Source organism: Oncorhynchus keta, chromosome 32 (assembly GCF_023373465.1).
Source record: "Oncorhynchus keta strain PuntledgeMale-10-30-2019 chromosome 32, Oket_V2, whole genome shotgun sequence".
NCBI lineage: Eukaryota > Metazoa > Chordata > Actinopteri > Salmoniformes > Salmonidae > Oncorhynchus > Oncorhynchus keta.
The window spans coordinates 31,718,896-31,736,909 of NC_068452.1; the positions used below are offsets into that span (position 1 = coordinate 31,718,896).

The window sequence follows — 18,014 nt, forward strand, 5'->3', positions numbered from 1 at the left end:
AACAATAGGCAAAATTATTAGGGTAAGGCACATGGACAACTAACAGCTTACTACACAACATACACTTATGATTACTTTCTTAGTTACAGTATACATATCTCCCTGGCATATTACATCATTTATGCAGCAGCATGCAATACATTGTTGGACTCACCTTGTTGTGCTGTGCTCACTTGAACAGGAAGGTGGAGCGGCGGTCCTTCATGGTCAAATTTTGTAATCAAACTTTGTCATCAAAGTCTACGTTTTGTCTATAATTTCTCTCCATTATTTATCTTCATATGACAAGGATTAAAAAGGATTTGCCAGTAGATTGTCGACTTGATTCACGATGATGACCGCTAGGTAAGATTTTGAAAGTATCAGTCCAATCAAAGCTACTGTAGATATAACCTAATTTGACATAATTATTTCAACCAACCCCTACACATTTAATTGAAATGACGATGGAACAAAGTTGATTCAACCAGTGTGTGTGGGCAGTTACAAGGATGCTTGCTTCAGTTCCTCAATGGGAAAGCTAGGAGAGCACAGAAATGTACCTTATAGTTGAAGGCTCTTCCTTTGTCATAAAAGTGAGTTAGAATTACTCAGGAAATGTGGAGTTTGGAGAGGTGTGTGGGCACTTGGACCACCAGTTAGACATTTGTAATAGTTTTATTCTGATCGTGCACCTAGTCCAAAATGTCAATAAATGGTCTTATTATGTTACTGAATGTATCCAGAGTATTTTCAGATTTCGTTATTGACAAATGCTGTGAAAAGTACAGTTAATGTAAAACGCACATGAAATCAACAGTGTAACGTTTGAATTCAGTCTTGTGTCAGGTGAACTGTTGTGTCCTAACCTTTGGTCTGATCATTTCCCCATCATCTCCAAAGTGTTCTCTTTCAATTTCTACCATGGTCATTGATATGCTTTGTGTAGTTTTTCCTGTTAGAAACTTTTTAATTAGTCCATGTCCACATTGGCCAATTTCCACGAGTGTAAAGGGTTAACCACACATATAGAAGAAATTAAACAACAATTTGATGGAACGGTTTGTTTTGAGCTGTGACGTGTTTAGGAAGGCATCAAACTGCAGGGTAATTGAAGTACTTGCTATCTCTACACTGCTCTCGTTGTCTTCCGTCTGAAGACTTCTGCTGTCAATATGCCTGCACAGGTCAAATGTTGCTCTTCTCTTTTATGTCTCTCTTTCTTTCCCTCTCTCCTTCCCTCTCTCTCTTCCTCCAGCCAGACACCTCAGCTCTTTAATTAGACAACAGGAAGAGATCATTTCACTGTGCCTTTTCAAAACTGCTTGTTTCAAGATGTCCCTGAAAAACCCATTTCCACTGAAAAGAGACCATGCTCAGCAAGGTTACAGAAAGTATAGGTCTGTAGCTAATATGTTTTGATCAGAGAGAGATAGAGGGTGCTGCAAATCTGTGTTAATAGGAAATGACACCTCATCGAGCTGAGATGACTTTGAACACAGACTGTGTGGGCTAAAATGGCTTGAGGGCATGGGGTTTTGGAGGCGAAAGCGCCCCTATGACTATGAGTGGGCTGATTTTACAGGTATTCCTCAACGTCTCATATTTCCACCACACTCCTTTTTGCACATTTTGTGGTGTAAGGCACATCTATCCATTGGTTTTGTGGGTTTTGACTCCTCGGAGATGAATAGTCAACAGGCATAAAAGGACTATGATCTATCTGGTCATTCAATCTTATAGCTGTGCTGTCTGCTCCTGCCTTAGAACTCAGAACACAACGTACTAAGGGGAACTTGGGGGAAAACAAAGAACTGCCTGTTGAGTCAGTCTTACACACAGCATGTCTCATAGGGTACAGAATACACCACTCCAAACACCAGAGTTGGAAATGACATAGCTGACACTCCACACCTGTCAGGACTTCCAAATAGTCAAAGAAGGCGATGTGAATCCAATTACAAAAGGTCTTCAGAAACGTTCTGGAAACGCTGATCATAAGTGTGTTAGAGATAATGGGTCTTTAAGAACTGAACTGGCTGACACCGCCCTCTCTGCTGACGCCATTAAACATCTATTATCAGTCTGTCAGATTAAACAATCAACGGTGGATATGGAAATTCATCATTCACATCCCCGTTTGGGACATGTTATGTAAAAGAAACGGGGAGCGGCTCATCATTCACATCCCCGTTTGGGATATGTTATGTAAAAGAAACGGGGAGCGGCTCATCATTCACATCCCCGTTTGGGACATGTTATGTAAAAGAAACGGGGAGCGGCTCATCATTCACATCCCCGTTTGGGACATGTTATGTAAAAGAAACGGGGAGCGGCTCATAATTCACATCCCCGTTTGGGATATGTTATGTAAAAGAAACGGGAGCGGCTTTGGGACATTCACATCCCCGTTTGGGACATGTTATGTAAAAGAAACGGGAGCGGCTCATCATTCACATCCCCGTTTGGGACATGTTATGTAAAAGAAACGGGAGCGGCTCATCATTCACATCCCCGTTTGGGATATGTTATGTTATGGATAAAAGAAACGGGAGCGGCTCATCATTCACATCCCCGTTTGGGATATGTTATGTAAAAGAAACGGGAGCGGCTCATCATTCACATCCCCGTTTGGGACATGTTATGTAAAAGAAACGGGGAGCGGCTCATCATTCACATCCCCGTTTGGGACATGTTATGTAAAAGAAACGGGAGCGGCTCATCATTCACATCCCCGTTTGGGACATGTTATGTAAAAGAAACGGGGAGCGGCTCATCATTCACATCCCCGTTTGGGACATGTTATGTAAAAGAAACGGGAGCGGCTCATCATTCACATCCCCGTTTGGGACATTTATGGGACATGTTATATGTTAAAAAGAAACGGGGAGCGGCTCATAATTCACATCCCCGTTTGGGACATGTTATGTAAAAGAAACGGGAGCGGCTCATCATTCACATCCCCGTTTGGGATATGTTATGTAAAAGAAACGGGAGCGGCTCATCATTCACATCCCCGTTTGGGATATGTTATGTAAAAGAAACGGGAGCGGCTCATCATTCACATCCCCGTTTGGGACATGTTATGTAAAAAGAAACGGGAGCGGCTCATCATTCACATCCCCGTTTGGGATATGTTATGTAAAAGAAACGGGAGCGGCTCATCATTCACATCCCCGTTTGGGACATGTTATGTAAAAGAAACGGGGAGCGGCTCATCATTCACATCCCCGTTTGGGACATGTTATGTAAAAGAAACGGGGAGCGGCTCATTATTCACATCCCCGTTTGGGATATGTTATGTAAAAGAAACGGGGAGCGGCTCATCATTCACATCCCCGTTTGGGACATGTTATGTAAAAGAAACGGGGAGCGGCTCATCATTCACATCCCCGTTTGGGATATGTTATGTAAAAGAAACGGGGAGCGGCTCATCATTCACATCCCCGTTTGGGACATGTTATGTAAAAGAAACGGGGAGCGGCTCATCATTCACATCCCCGTTTGGGACATGTTATGTAAAAGAAACGGGGAGCGGCTCATCATTCACATCCCCGTTTGGGATATGTTATGTAAAAGAAACGGGGAGCGGCTCATCATTCACATCCCCGTTTGGGACATGTTATGTAAAAGAAACGGGGAGCGGCTCATCATTCACATCCCCGTTTGGGACATGTTATGTAAAAGAAACGGGGAGCGGCTCATCATTCACATCCCCGTTTGGGACATGTTATGTAAAAGAAACGGGGAGCGGCTCATCACATCCCCGTTTGGGATTCACATCCCCCCCGTTTGGGATATGTTTGGGATATGTTATGTAAAAGAAACGGGAGCGGCTCATCATTCACATCCCCGTTTGGGACATGTTATGTAAAAGAAACGGGGAGCGGCTCATCATTCACATCCCCGTTTGGGACATGTTATGGGGGAGCGGCTCATGTTTGGGACATGTTAAAAAGAAACGGGAGCGGCTCATCATTCACATCCCCGTTTGGGATATGTTATGTAAAAGAAACGGGGAGCGGCTCATCATTCACATCCCCGTTTTATGGGAGCGGCTCATGTTTGGGATATGTTAAAAAGAAACGGGAGCGGCTCATAATTCACATCCCCGTTTGGGATATGTTATGTAAAAGAAACGGGGAGCGGCTCATCATTCACATCCCCGTTTGGGATATGTTATGTAAAAGAAACGGGGAGCGGCTCATCATTCAGATCCCCGTTTGGGATATGTTATGTAAAAGAAACGGGGAGCGGCTCATCATTCACATCCCCGTTTGGGATATGTTATGTAAAAGAAACGGGGAGCGGCTCATCATTCAGATCCCCGTTTGGGATATGTTATGTAAAAGAAACGGGGAGCGGCTCATCATTCAGATCCCCGTTTGGGATATGTTATGTAAAAGAAACGGGGAGCGGCTCATCATTCACATCCCCGTTTGGGATATGTTATGTAAAAGAAACGGGGAGCGGCTCATCATTCAGATCCCCGTTTGGGACATGTTATGTAAAAGAAACGGGGAGCGGCTCATCATTCACATCCCCGTTTGGGACATGTTATGTAAAAGAAACGGGGAGCGGCTCATCATTCACATCCCCGTTTGGGACATGTTATGTAAAAGAAACGGGGAGCGGCTCATCATTCACATCCCCGTTTGGGATATGTTAAAAGAAACGGGAGCGGCTCATAATTCACATCCCCGTTTGGGATATGTTATGTAAAAGAAACGGGGAGCGGCTCATCATTCACATCCCCGTTTGGGATATGTTATGTAAAAGAAACGGGGAGCGGCTCATCATTCACATCCCCGTTTGGGACATGTTATGTAAAAGAAACGGGGAGCGGCTCATCATTCACATCCCCGTTTGGGATATGTTATGTAAAAGAAACGGGGAGCGGCTCATCATTCACATCCCCGTTTGGGATATGTTATGTAAAAGAAACGGGGAGCGGCTCATAATTCACATCCCCGTTTGGGACATGTTATGTAAAAGAAACGGGGAGCGGCTCATCATTCAGATCCCCGTTTGGGACATGTTATGTAAAAGAAACGGGGAGCGGCTCATCATTCACATCCCCGTTTGGGATATGTTATGTAAAAGAAACGGGGAGCGGCTCATCATTCACATCCCCGTTTGGGATATGTTATGTAAAAGAAACGGGGAGCGGCTCATCATTCACATCCCCGTTTGGGATATGTTATGTAAAAGAAACGGGGAGCGGCTCATCATTCACATCCCCGTTTGGGATATGTTATGTAAAAGAAACGGGGAGCGGCTCATCATTCACATCCCCGTTTGGGATATGTTATGTAAAAGAAACGGGGAGCGGCTCATCATTCCATCCCGTTTGGGATATGTTATGTAAAAGAATTCACATCCCCGGGACATGTTATGTAAAAAGAAACGGGGAGCGGCTCATCATTCACATCCCCGTTTGGGACATGTTATGTAAAAGAAACGGGAGCGGCTCATCATTCACATCCCCGTTTGGGATATGTTATGTAAAAGAAACGGGGAGCGGCTCATCATTCACATCCCCGTTTGGGACATGTTATGTAAAAGAAACGGGGAGCGGCTCATCATTCAGAGAGGAGTCAGAGTAGAGAGAGTTGAGCATGGAAACAGACACACATAACAGGGCTCAATGGGAGAGACCATTTCAAACAACGCCCTGCTAATGAAATGTTCTCATATGTAAGTCTGGTAAAGGCTATTCAAAATGACAGCAATATGGACCCGTGCAATATGGACCCGTGCAATATGGACCCGTGGCGTTATGGAACCGGTGCTCCTGCACATTGACTCTGTACCGGTACCCCTGTATAAAGTCTCGCTATTGTTATTTTACTGCTGCTCTTTAATGACTTGTTCCTTTTATTTCTTATACATATTTTTTTAACTGAATTGTTGGTTAGGGGCTTATAAGTAAGCATTTCACTGTACCTGTTGTATTCGGCGCATGTGACTAATACAATTTGATTTGATTTGATTTTGAAATCACATTTGTCTGAAACTCATCAGAAGAAAAAATGGTGCTATGTGAAATACTTGAACTGAAAGCCACTGCTGTGTTGGGTCATGACGATCATCAATTCACTTTTTCATCAGGATACTTAATGCAAGGGCTTTCACCCAGATGACTCAGTATTCAACAACAAATGTGCACGTTTATCTACTTACTAAAGAAACTACCCTCTAAATGGGTTTCACAGCATCGAACATGTTTCTTCTGATTCGGGTTCAGTATTTGATGTATCATGCAGTTTTTGCAAGTCATTCAATTACTTTTCATACCATTAATCATACAAGCACTTCATCATTGCAAGACAATGTCGCCTTCCCAATCTCACTCTTGTAATACGCTCTTGCTTTGATTTCTTTGTTTAGCAGAGAGCAATATTATTGAGTAGAACAGATAATCACTGGCAGTTACAGCTCACTGGGCACAGATGTTTATACAGTGTCTAGTCCACGTTGGTTCAACGTTATTTCATTCAAAAGATGTGGAAACAACGTTGATTCAACCAGTGTGTGCCCAGTGGGAGACCTTCTGTTTTGGTAGCAGTATTTGTAGCGTACAATTCACTGAGAGAAGACAGGTACATGGTGCCACAATATGTACAACGAGGCTGACTTTCTTACGCTGATTCCTTCAATCTGTAGGAGATGGATGATTCAGATGGAAGAAGAGGCTGAACTTAAGAAAGAGACAGACCGCCGTTAGAGGGCAAATAAACACGTCTGGGAAGTCTTAAAATACCCCTTTAACTAGGGCAGCCTGTGCAGCGCGAGGAGGCTTGGGGTCGATTTGCACTACCACTACCCGCATCAACCCGCAGTGCCAACAACCTGTCCACAGACCCAGCAACTTGATCTCACGAGCTCATTTCGAGATTTGTCTGGACCCAGGACAGCACTTACATAACACAAAACTCGTCTCAGGACCTTATGGTCCATAGAAAGGTGCAAAGGGAGGGGTGAGTGCCACGAGTCACTCACAGATGTCATGACTTTGGAACCCAAATACAAGTGAGCTGCCCCCAAAGCGACCAGGCAGAGCCAAATATAAAGTCTGGCACTTCCATTTTAAAGTTTAGGTTGCCAACTAAGCAAGTTCTGTAATCAGGCCTCTAAACCCAGCTGATATAGTAGGGTGTTTAAAGATGCATGGGCTCCGCATTCACAGCCATCCATTTCATTGATGAGGTCTAGCAAGGGATTATGGATTCCCTGCATATTGTTAAAGTAAATTGGTACCTTTCAATTCGCCAGGCCTGTCCGCCTGGCCTGTCCACAGTGCATAATGAATTCTAGTAATGAACGGGCGCTGTACAGGAGAATACAGTATAAATTGTAAAGTGTTGTGCTGTGCAGGACGCATTTGTCACAATTAGCCAATATTTTGTGACTGCCATAAGACAAATGTGTTCCTTTGGGAACAATGAAAGAGGACTGTTCTAATCTAATGTGAGTCATGCTCTCCCCTGCTCCAGGTAATGGCCTGGCATTACACTCCACAAAACTCTGTTGACTTGTCTTCCACACAGTGCCAGCCATGGGCTGGTCCTGGCCTCTTCTACATTACCTAAGATTCACAAAAACACCCACCCAATTCTTACCAGTCCTTTTCAAAGATCAACGAGGTCAAAATGATTCCGCTGGTAGGAGCATGGTGCTGGTAACACTAAGAAGATAAAGTTGTACATAAATAATAATTTAACGCGTTTACTTGTATAATACATTTGTAAATATATAATAAAAACATTTGTTTACATCAGATCGAATTTACAGAGGGACTTATTTTAGGATAATTATTTGGCCACATAATAATAAGAACCTTCAAATGTAGAAAATCTGGAGATCTCTCATATTCAGTGTTATTGAAACAAACAGGATGGTTGGCTGAATTATCTCTTGTGGCAGACTATAAAAAGAACTGTTCTCAACCAATTGAAGAGTTTAATGGATTTGTGGTCCCCCAGTAACCAAACCTTGCCAAAAATGTACCCCTGTTCAGCCGATGCAACACAGCCAACGTGAATGTCAATTATCATCAGATCACTCTATCTTCCATTAAGACCTGGTAATGAGAATATGTTTCATGCAATAACCACTCCAGACAACGTAGTGTGCATTAAAATGTGTTCTGCATTCCCGACATGAAAAGCGAAACCTCTGCCTACTGAGCATCTGTCTTCCCTGGCAGCGTGGTGGGAAAACTCGATAATTTCTCCACCTCATTAAGCCTGTGGATCCCCTGGTTTCATTAGAATCCAGCCATTCCACACAGTATGTCAACAGGCTGGCTGCAGCTGTGAGAACATGTCTTGGAGCCTCTCGGCACACAACCCAGGCAGGACCAGAGGGATATTACCATGCATATTGAGTGTAAACTTCAGGTCCACACCCAACCCCAAGTACGGTATATCAAACATCAATCTATTGCAAAGCAGTATGAAAACACAATTTCCTGGGCTGTGTTTCTATGGTAACCTCATATATGGTGACAGCCTCTGATAGAGGTGTTGATATAAGAACGGCAGCTGCTGTGATAGTCTGCACCCTGAAAAACACACACCCACAGAAATAAATCAAAACATGTAATAAATTGTATGATATCTATGCACACACCTAAATAAACAAGTTATGCCAATGTTGGTAATTGTTAGGTTTAAAACTTTCCTCAAAAACACATGAATCAGAAAGTTTGGTGGTAGTTCGACAGAACAACTTTGAACAACTTTGAACAGTCTAAAACAATCCAATCTGAGGTCATTTCAAATAAAAATCTCCAATGAGGTGTCTAATCATAACTTAATTTGTTTCAGTGTTGAAACTAGGCCATGAGCAGCAACAAAGATCATATCATTTTCTCAAATGAACGCAGTCAGTGCAAAGGGCAATAAAGCCGAGACACACCTCTCCGCTCACTCTGAATAATGGGGTCAAGTGCCAGCACTCACTGTAGATTTCATTTCCTCTCCCTGATCTCGTTATCTGGCTTGGGCTTCATTGCGTCTTATTGTCAGTCTGCGTTTTTAAGCCTTTTCCTTGGCTAGGACATTTTAATTGTCTGTCTAGTCACTTCCACTGAGTACTGGCATTGCCAAGGCAAAATGTCAGACGCCTATGCATCCCAATGAAGTCCTTTAAATCGTAATGTGTGTAATGGTATTCTAAATGGCTTTAATTTGCTAAAGACCAACACCGCTTTAATGTAACATGCAGTAATCAGTAAGTCTATACAATTTGAGGGAGTCTTTCTTGTTGTTGGTCTACTACTCGTTTCATATATAAAACGTTATGCATTTAAAATGCTAGGCAATATTCAAATGTTGTTTCTGCTTTCTTACATCCCAACATGGATGTGTAGAGCTGAACTGCATTATTTTGGTTATCATAAATAACGTTGACAAACCCCTGTGGGCAGATTAATCAAACCAGGGTGTGTACACATTTAATTAACTGTGCATGCAATGCCGTGCTCAGAGAAGAGATGCCCAGATGGCTATACGACTACAGCACAGTGCCTCGATGCATACAACTTCAGAAGACGTGAACAGACAGATGCTAATGAAATTCTGTTCGCTCTGCCTGACTTTTTGGGCTAACAGCAAACTTTGGCCACAGTCTGAGGCCTTTTAAGGTTATGATATCAAGTCCAATAGAGAATGGTGATGTCTTCAAAGAGAAGACAATCATGTTAAAACCAGCAGAGCATAACTGGTTTCGTCAGATGGGGTTGAATGTGATGTGGTGTAATACACTATTCTATGTAGGCCAGCCGGAGGCCTTTCTGTAATAAACTACACTCTCTCATGAGCAACCCTGGCTGTTTGTCAATGGTTATGATATTACAACAACGTTGCTGATCAAACTTTACGTTGTCACCGAGGACATCACTTCAATGGGATGCAGAACAAATGATCATAGGATGAGATGCTCTACTCCATTCATCTTGGATCCCTGCCAACCATTTACGGCTAATTGCGAGAACTACTATGAAAAGTTCAACACTCCAGAACAAGTTCTGTAAATTACTTGGAATGCTCCGTACTGTGTGTGTGTGTGTGTGTGTGTGTGTGTGTGTGTGTGTGTGTGTGTGTGTGTGTGTGTGTGTGTGTGTGTGTGTGTGTGTGTGTGTGTGTGTGTGTGTGTGTGTGTGTGTGTGTGTGTGTGAGTGTGTGTGTATACACACAAAAACCTGGTGCAGTCAAAACAAGGAAAACGATGATAATGCCATTTTAGTGTAAGAGCTGTTTGAAAAGACCACCTGAAATGTCAGCCTGTTTTGGTGGGATGGAGTTGTGGCCTGCATGGTGACATCACCAGGTCGTAAATTAATTAAATAGTTTTCACAAACTATTATTAATATGTTGATAAAAATGACTGCATTGGGCATTTAAGCTATAATACTGTAAATGTCATTTTTTGGAATGAATGTGAAAGTGATTCATGTTTGAGATCCCATTAGGAGACATGTTAAGGCATGGTCAACTGGATCAGGCCTCAGGTTGACTTTTCATCTGCTGACTGGAACTAATGGATCAGATGAAATGACGATTAAGCTTAAGAAGTGGAGTAGGAGTGGGGTGATTGTCTTATGTACTGAGATGTTGAGATGACTGAAGAAAGATACTCTTATTCACTTCCCTCCACCACAATGAATAACCCTTCTCATCATCTGGTCATTCTCTGGTGCAAAATAGGGCTTATGATGATCACTTTTCGTCTAGCACGTCTGGCAATTGTCAATCTCATGCTGTGTATGAAAGACTTTAAAGTGGTCATTGAGCACCACAAGTAACAAGATTTTGAAGTAAGTGGACCATACCTGGTATTCTGTGGAACACTTGGTGAAATAATGTTATGGAGATAGATGTGGTGAAAAGATGATTGGAGTCAGAGGGCATTGGAGAAGAGGAGAGAGAATTTGTTAGTTTGGCTCGTGGAGATGCTTCAGCCTCGAAGTAAAGCAGAAAACAGGAACTTTTGATACATCATTTTTTATATATGGCATTACCACACTGCACATATGACAAACACACAGACTTGTAAGTGGAAATGCACTGCATTGCAGTGCTTGAGGCATCACTACAGACCGGGTTTGATTCCAGGCTGTGTTGCAGCTGGCCGCGACCAGCAGACCCATGAGGCGGCGCTCAATTGGCCCAGCGTCGTCCGGGTTAGGGGATGGTTTAGCCGGCCGCGATCTCCTTGTCCCATCATGCTCTAGTGACTCCGTGTGACTTTGGTTGTACGGTGTTTCCTCTGACACATTGGTGCGTCTGGCTTCCAGGTTAAGTAAGCAGTGTGTCAAGAAGCAGTGCAGCTTGGCAGGATCATGTTTCGGAGGACGCATGGCTCTCAACCTTTGTCTCTCCTGAGTTCGTACAGGAGCTGCAACGATGGGACAAGACTCTAACTACCAATTGTTGTTTGAGTAATACAAGTGTGATGTCAAATCAAATGTGCACATGTCAATGAATGGTTTAAATGTTTAAGACCAAAACATAGCTGCAAAACATTTAAAGTTAGAGAAATTAAAGATCTGGGAGAAGTCTAGGGGGAAAGGGGAAATATCTAAGATATTCTCAGTGAACACCACTATTTTCTTCTGATATATTTTCCTAGCTTCTTTTTCAAAATTGGTAACAGTTGATACATTTTCTTTGTAGATGCTGTAGCCCATGTCATTGATAAAGTGTCTTTTCATGAACCTTGCAATAGACTGCATCACAAACACCGTAGATGGCTGGAGCTGCATTCGTGCCTAGAATGAATCAGTCTGGTTTCAATTTTGAACTGACTGGCTGGTTTCTCAATGAAAAGCCTGACGCTGTCTTGTTCCCCTACAATCTGCCTTCCTCCATTTTCTTCTTCTTCGGGGTCCTATGAAGGATAGATTACAAATGATAAAAGTGGGTTTTGCATCCAATCTCCCCAACACAATGCCCAAGCACTCTGCCGTGTCTTCTGTAATGAGGTCATTATTATGCATATCTCAGATATTTGGAGGAATGCGGCTTAAAAGCTTAGACGTTATAATTGATTAAGTAAAGCAGCCTCCATTTGCAACACAGATGGTTGTGTTCATGAAGGTCATAATATTTGAACGCCATATTCAAAGCATTCTAATTAAATATCGCTATATTCTGAATGCTATACAGAGCATTTGTAAAGTATTCAGACCCCTTCACTTTTTTGATTTGATTTGATTTCCACATTTTGTTACATTACAGCCTTATTCTTAAATGGATTAAATCGTTTTCCCCCTTCCTCAATCTACACACAACACCCCATAATGACAAGGTTTTAAGAAATGTTTTCAAAAAATAATTTAAATAAAATGAAATCTTACATTCACGTAAGTATTCAGACCCTTTACTCAGTACTTTGTTGAAGCACCTTGGGCATCGATTATAGCGTCGAGTCTTCTTGGGTATGACATTACAAGCTTGGCACACCTGTATTTGGGGAATTTCTCCCATTCTTCTCTGCAGATCCTCTCAAGTTCTGTCAGATTGGATGGGGTGCGTCGCAGGACACACCTATTTTCAGGTCTGTCCAGAGATGTTCAATCAGGTTCAAGTCCGGGCTCTGGCTGGGCCACTCAAAGAGATATTCAGATACTTCTCCCGAAGCCACTCCTGCGCTGTCTTGGCTGTGTGTGTAGGATCATTGTCCTGTTAGAAGGTGAACTTTTGCCCCAGTCTGAGGTCTTAAGTGCTTTGGAGCAGGTTTTCATCAAGGATCCCTCTGTACTTTGCTTCGTTCAACTTTCCCTCAATTCTGACTAGTCTCCCAGTCCCTGCCGCTGAAAAACATCCCCATAGCATGATGCTGCCACCACCATGTTTCACCGTAGGGAGGGTATTGACCAGGTGGTGAGCGGTGCCTGGTTTTCTCCAGACATGATGCTTGGCATTCAGGTCAAAGAGTTCAATTTTGGTTTCATCAGACCAGAGAATCTTATTTCTCATGGTCTGAGAGTAACTTTTAGTTGCCTTTTGGAAAGCTCCATGCGGGCTGTCATGTGCCTTTTACTTAGGAGCGTCTTCCGTCTGGCCACTTTACCGTAAAGGCCTGATTGGTGATGCTGCAGAGATGGAAGTTCTCCCATCTCCACAGAGGAACTCTGGAGCTCTGTCAGAGTGACCATCGGGTTCCTGGTCACCTCCCCGACCAAGGCCTTTCTCCCCAGATTGCTCAGTTTGACTGGGCAGCCAGCTCTAGGAATAGTCTTGGTGGTTCCAAACTTCTTCCATTCAAGAATTATGGAGGCCACTGTTTTCTTGGGGGCCTTCAATGCTGCAGACCCAATCCTGTCTCTCAGCTCTACGGACAATTCCTTCGACATCATGGCTTTGGTTTTAGCTCTGACATGCACTGTCAACTGTGGGACCTTATATAGACAGGTGTATGTCTTTCCAAATCAAATCATGAATTTACCACTGGTGGACACCAATCAAATTGTAGAAACATCTCAAGGATGATCAATGAAAACAGGATGTACCTGAGCTAAATTTCGAGTTTCTGTTTTCGCTTTGTCGTTATGGGGTATTGTGTGTAGATTGATTTTATTTTTGTTAATCAATTTTAGAATAAGGCTGTAACGTAAAAAAATGTGGAAAAAGTCAAGGGGTCCGAATGCACTGTATATAAATGAATGTCATGCTGCCTTTCCTTAGTCCTGGAAATGTAACACCAAGATGATATTCGACCAGCATCGCCTTGAGACATGAACATCATATGCCTAGTAAAGCAACTCATTCACTACCTTCCTGAACATTTTCCATAACAATGTATTCTGGAGAGGTATTAATATTTGATGTATGCACAAGCCATTTTTGGAGGTAAAAATCTCTCCTTGACAAATGATCTGTGGTCAGTTTTGAACTGAAATACTGTTCAGATCTGGGAGAAGCAGTAAGGTTGTTAATCATGACTTGTAGGCTAGCCTGGAGTACAGACTATTGAGGTAGAGGGGTATTTTACCACTCATTCTCCAGTAATGTCACAGCTTTTTTTATCACTGTGTAACGACAGATTTCCTCTTCGTCTGAAGAGGAGTAACATGGATCGGACCAAAACGCAGCGTGGTAAGTGTCCATGTTTTAATAGTATAAACTGAACACGACAGAATACAAAATAACAAAGTGAATATAATCGAAACAGTCCCGTGTGGCACAAACACTGACACAGGAAACAAACACCCACAAACCAACAGTGAAACCCAGGCTACCTAAGTATGATTCTCAATCAAAGACAACTAACGACACCTGGAACCCAATAGTTTTTTTAAAACCTGGGAACTAAGGAGTTTTACCTGGAACCAAAAAGGGATCTTCAATGGGTTTTACTATGGGGACAGCCAAAAAAAACTTCCAGGTTCAAGATAGCTGTTATATTATTGCTCCTCTCACCATGTATCCTTGCTTTAAAGTCCTTTACACTGAGCTGATTCAGTGGATGTAAATATATACTTAGTGAAATCATGCTCTATTGGTTGCAATTTTAGACACTTTTTTGACCGAAGAGAGCCTTTTGTCACTTCTAAACTCTAAACCACAACCATCCACCTTAAGGATTTCAGTGCTGCTGCTGTGTGACTGGTGCAATTTGAACTCAGAGTAGGTTTCAGGGTAGTTATCTAATGTGGGGCAGCAGATATTGCATTGTATCCATGGGGCCTTCCAGAGACTGCATTTCTGGGACCCTTTGAGGGACACAAACTGCTTAAAGCAATGCACTTGTGATGGCCTACTCTCCGTATTGCATGCATCGGCAGTCTGTTTCAAGCCTCCATCCATCCCCTCTGTGTCGGGTGGGCAGACAATAAAAATACATTTTCCACTAAAATGTAACAGCCCCCTACAAATATTTATCAGTGTGTCCAGAAGCAAGCTGTACTGTAATTGAATTCTTGAGTCCACTGATAAAATTATATTATATCCCCAAAATGGTGAGCATGTGTTCAGCCGGTTTTTCTTAACCTTCTGGTCCCCTGTGTAATCATTGATTTACTGGTTGAAAGTCTATTCCTTCAACAATAATGTGGCTCTTTGAAGTATTATCGTTGAGAGAATATTAATGATTGAAAAATATCTGACATGTTTAACACTACAGATTTTAACACAATTTTTTCCCCAAAATGTTATCCCTCACAAGAGCCAAATGAAAAAGCTGCAATATCACCCAAGTCAACTGGTGCAGTAATCCAGCCATGTCCGTAGTCATCTTGGTGTGGAAAGAAACTGACCTGGGATGCATTGCCTCTGGGCTCTGTTGTTCCTTTGTCATGGGCTAATGTTTGCGTGGACACACACATGCCTCCTCAGGGTGAATACTAGTCTCTACCCCTCGGATCACAAGTTCAATTCATTTCACAGTTGGCAGCACCCACAGTCCTTTTGCTCAGCCTGTTGTCTGGGGCTGGAGAGAGATGGAAGAATATGATGTGCCTCGAGCTGCAGTCTCTCTCCCCATGAAGACTCAACTCGCCCAGGGACAGATCTGGTCTGATAGAACCGCTGTGCTGCCTGCCTGCTTCCCTGCCTGCCCGCCTGCCCGCCCGCCTACCTGCCTGCACTCGCCTGCCTTCCTGCTTGCCTGTCTGCCACATATTACAAGTGTCCAGACACAGAGAAAAAAATGTCCAGACGCCTGAAATGATAAGGATACAAGAGGAGATGAGAGTGTCCAGACACCTGAAAGGATAAGGATACAAGAGGAGATGAGAGTGTCCAGACACCTGAAAGGATAAGGATACAAGAGGAGATGAGAGTGTCCAGACACCTGAAAGGATAAGGATACAAGAGGAGATGAGAGTGTCCAGACACCTGAAAGGATAAGGATACAAGAGGAGATGAGAGTGTCCAGACACCTGAAAGGATAAGGATACAAGAGGAAATGAGTGTCCAGACACCTGAAATGATAAGGATACAAGAGGAGATGAGAGTGTCCAGACACCTGAAATGATAAGGATTACAAGAGGAGATGAGAGTGTCCAGACACCTGAAATGATAAGGATTATAAGAGGAGATGAGAGTGTCCAGACACCTGAAATGATAAGGATACAAGAGGAGATGAGAGTGTCCAGACACCTGAAATGATAAGGATTATAAGAGGAGATGAGAGTGTCCAGACACCTGAAATGATAAGGATACAAGAGGAGATGAGTGTCCAGACACCTGAAATGATAAGGATTACAAGAGGAGATGAGAGTGTCCAGACACCTGAAATGATAAGGATTATAAGAGGAGATGAGAGTGTCCAGACACCTGAAAGGATAAGGATACAAGAGGAGATGAGAGTGTCCAGACACCTGAAATGATAAGGATTATAAGAGGAGATGAGAGTGTCCAGACACCTGAAATGATAAGGATACAAGAGGAGATGAGAGTGTCCAGACACCTGAAATGATAAGGATTGCAAGAGGAGATGAGAGTGTCCAGACACCTGAAATGATAAGGATACAAGAGGAGATGAGAGTGTCCAGACACCTGAAATTATAAGGATAAAAGAGGAGATGAGAGTGTCCACACACCTGAAATGATAAGGATACAAGATGAGATGAGAGTGTCCAGACACCTGAAATGATAAGGATTATAAGAGGAGATGAGAGTGTCCAGACACCTGAAATGATAAGGATTACAAGAGGAGATGAGAGTGTCCAGACACCTGAAATGATAAGGATACAAGATGAGATGAGAGTGTCCAGACACCTGAAATGATAAGGATTATAAGAGGAGATGAGAGTGTCCAGACACCTGAAATGATAAGGATTACAAGAGGAGATGAGAGTGTCCAGATACCTGAAATGATAAGGATTACAAGAGGAGATGAGAGTGTCCAGACACCTGAAATGATAAGGATTACAAGAGGAGATGAGAGTGTCCACACACCTGAAATGATAAGGATTACAAGAGGAGATGAGAGTGTCCAGACACCTGAAATGATAAGGATACAAGAGGAGATGAGAGTGTCCAGACACCTGAAATGATAAGGATTACAAGAGGAGATGAGTGTCCAGACACCTGAAATGATAAGGATTATAAGAGGAGATGAGAGTGTCCAGACACCTGAAATGATAAGGATACAAGAGGAGATGAGAGTGTCCAGACACCTGAAATGATAAGGATACAAGAGGAGATGAGAGTGTCCAGACACCTGAAATTATAAGGATACAAGAGGAGATGAGAGTGTCCACACACCTGAAATGATAAGGATACAAGATGAGATGAGAGTGTCCAGACACCTGAAATGATAAGGATTATAAGAGGAGATGAGAGTGTCCAGACACCTGAAATGATAAGGATTACAAGAGGAGATGAGAGTGTCCAGACACCTGAAATGATAAGGATACAAGATGAGATGAGAGTGTCCAGACACCTGAAATGATAAGGATTACAAGAGGAGATGAGAGTGTCCAGACACCTGAAATGATAAGGATTACAAGAGGAGATGAGAGTGTCCAGACACCTGAAATGATAAGGATTACAAGAGGAGATGAGAGTGTCCAGACACCTGAAATGATAAGGATTATAAGAGGAGATGAGAGTGTCCAGACACCTGAAATGATAAGGATTATAAGAGGAGATGAGAGTGTCCACACACCTGAAATGATAAGGATTACAAGAGGAGATGAGAGTGTCCAGACACCTGAAATGATAAGGATTACAAGAGGAGATGAGAGTGTCCAGACACCTGAAATGATAAGGATTATAAGAGGAGATGAGAGTGTCCAGACACCTGAAATGATAAGGATTATAAGAGGAGATGAGAGTGTCCAGACACCTGAAATGATAAGGATTATAAGAGGAGATGAGAGTGTCCACACACCTGAAATGATAAGGATTGCAAGAGGAGATGAGAGTGTCCAGACACCTGAAATGATAAGGATTACAAGAGGAGATGAGAGTGTCCACACACCTGAAATGATAAGGATTACAAGAGGAGATGAGAGTGTCCAGACACCTGAAATGATAAGGATACCAGAGGAGATGAGAGTGCTAAATGCATCATTACTG

General features: G+C 42.8%; 1 protein-coding gene and 1 long non-coding RNA gene across 7 annotated transcripts in view; one reads left to right on the top strand and one right to left on the bottom strand.

The window, feature by feature from the left end:
- The window catches only part of LOC118365626 (protein shisa-6-like), a 68,277-nt gene that overhangs the window by 19,090 nt on the left and 31,173 nt on the right, over positions 1-18,014 (bottom strand). The window lies entirely within an intron of this gene.
- LOC118365627 (uncharacterized) overlaps positions 1-18,014 on the top strand; it is a 33,729-nt gene that overhangs the window by 12,039 nt on the left and 3,676 nt on the right. The window contains exon 3 of one of the 3 annotated variants that reach the window (XR_008088745.1): positions 14,032-14,084. The exons of the other annotated variants lie outside the window; for them this stretch is intronic. This is a non-coding gene — a long non-coding RNA (uncharacterized LOC118365627). The remainder of the gene's footprint in view (positions 1-14,031; positions 14,085-18,014) is intronic. 3 annotated transcript variants of the gene reach the window in all.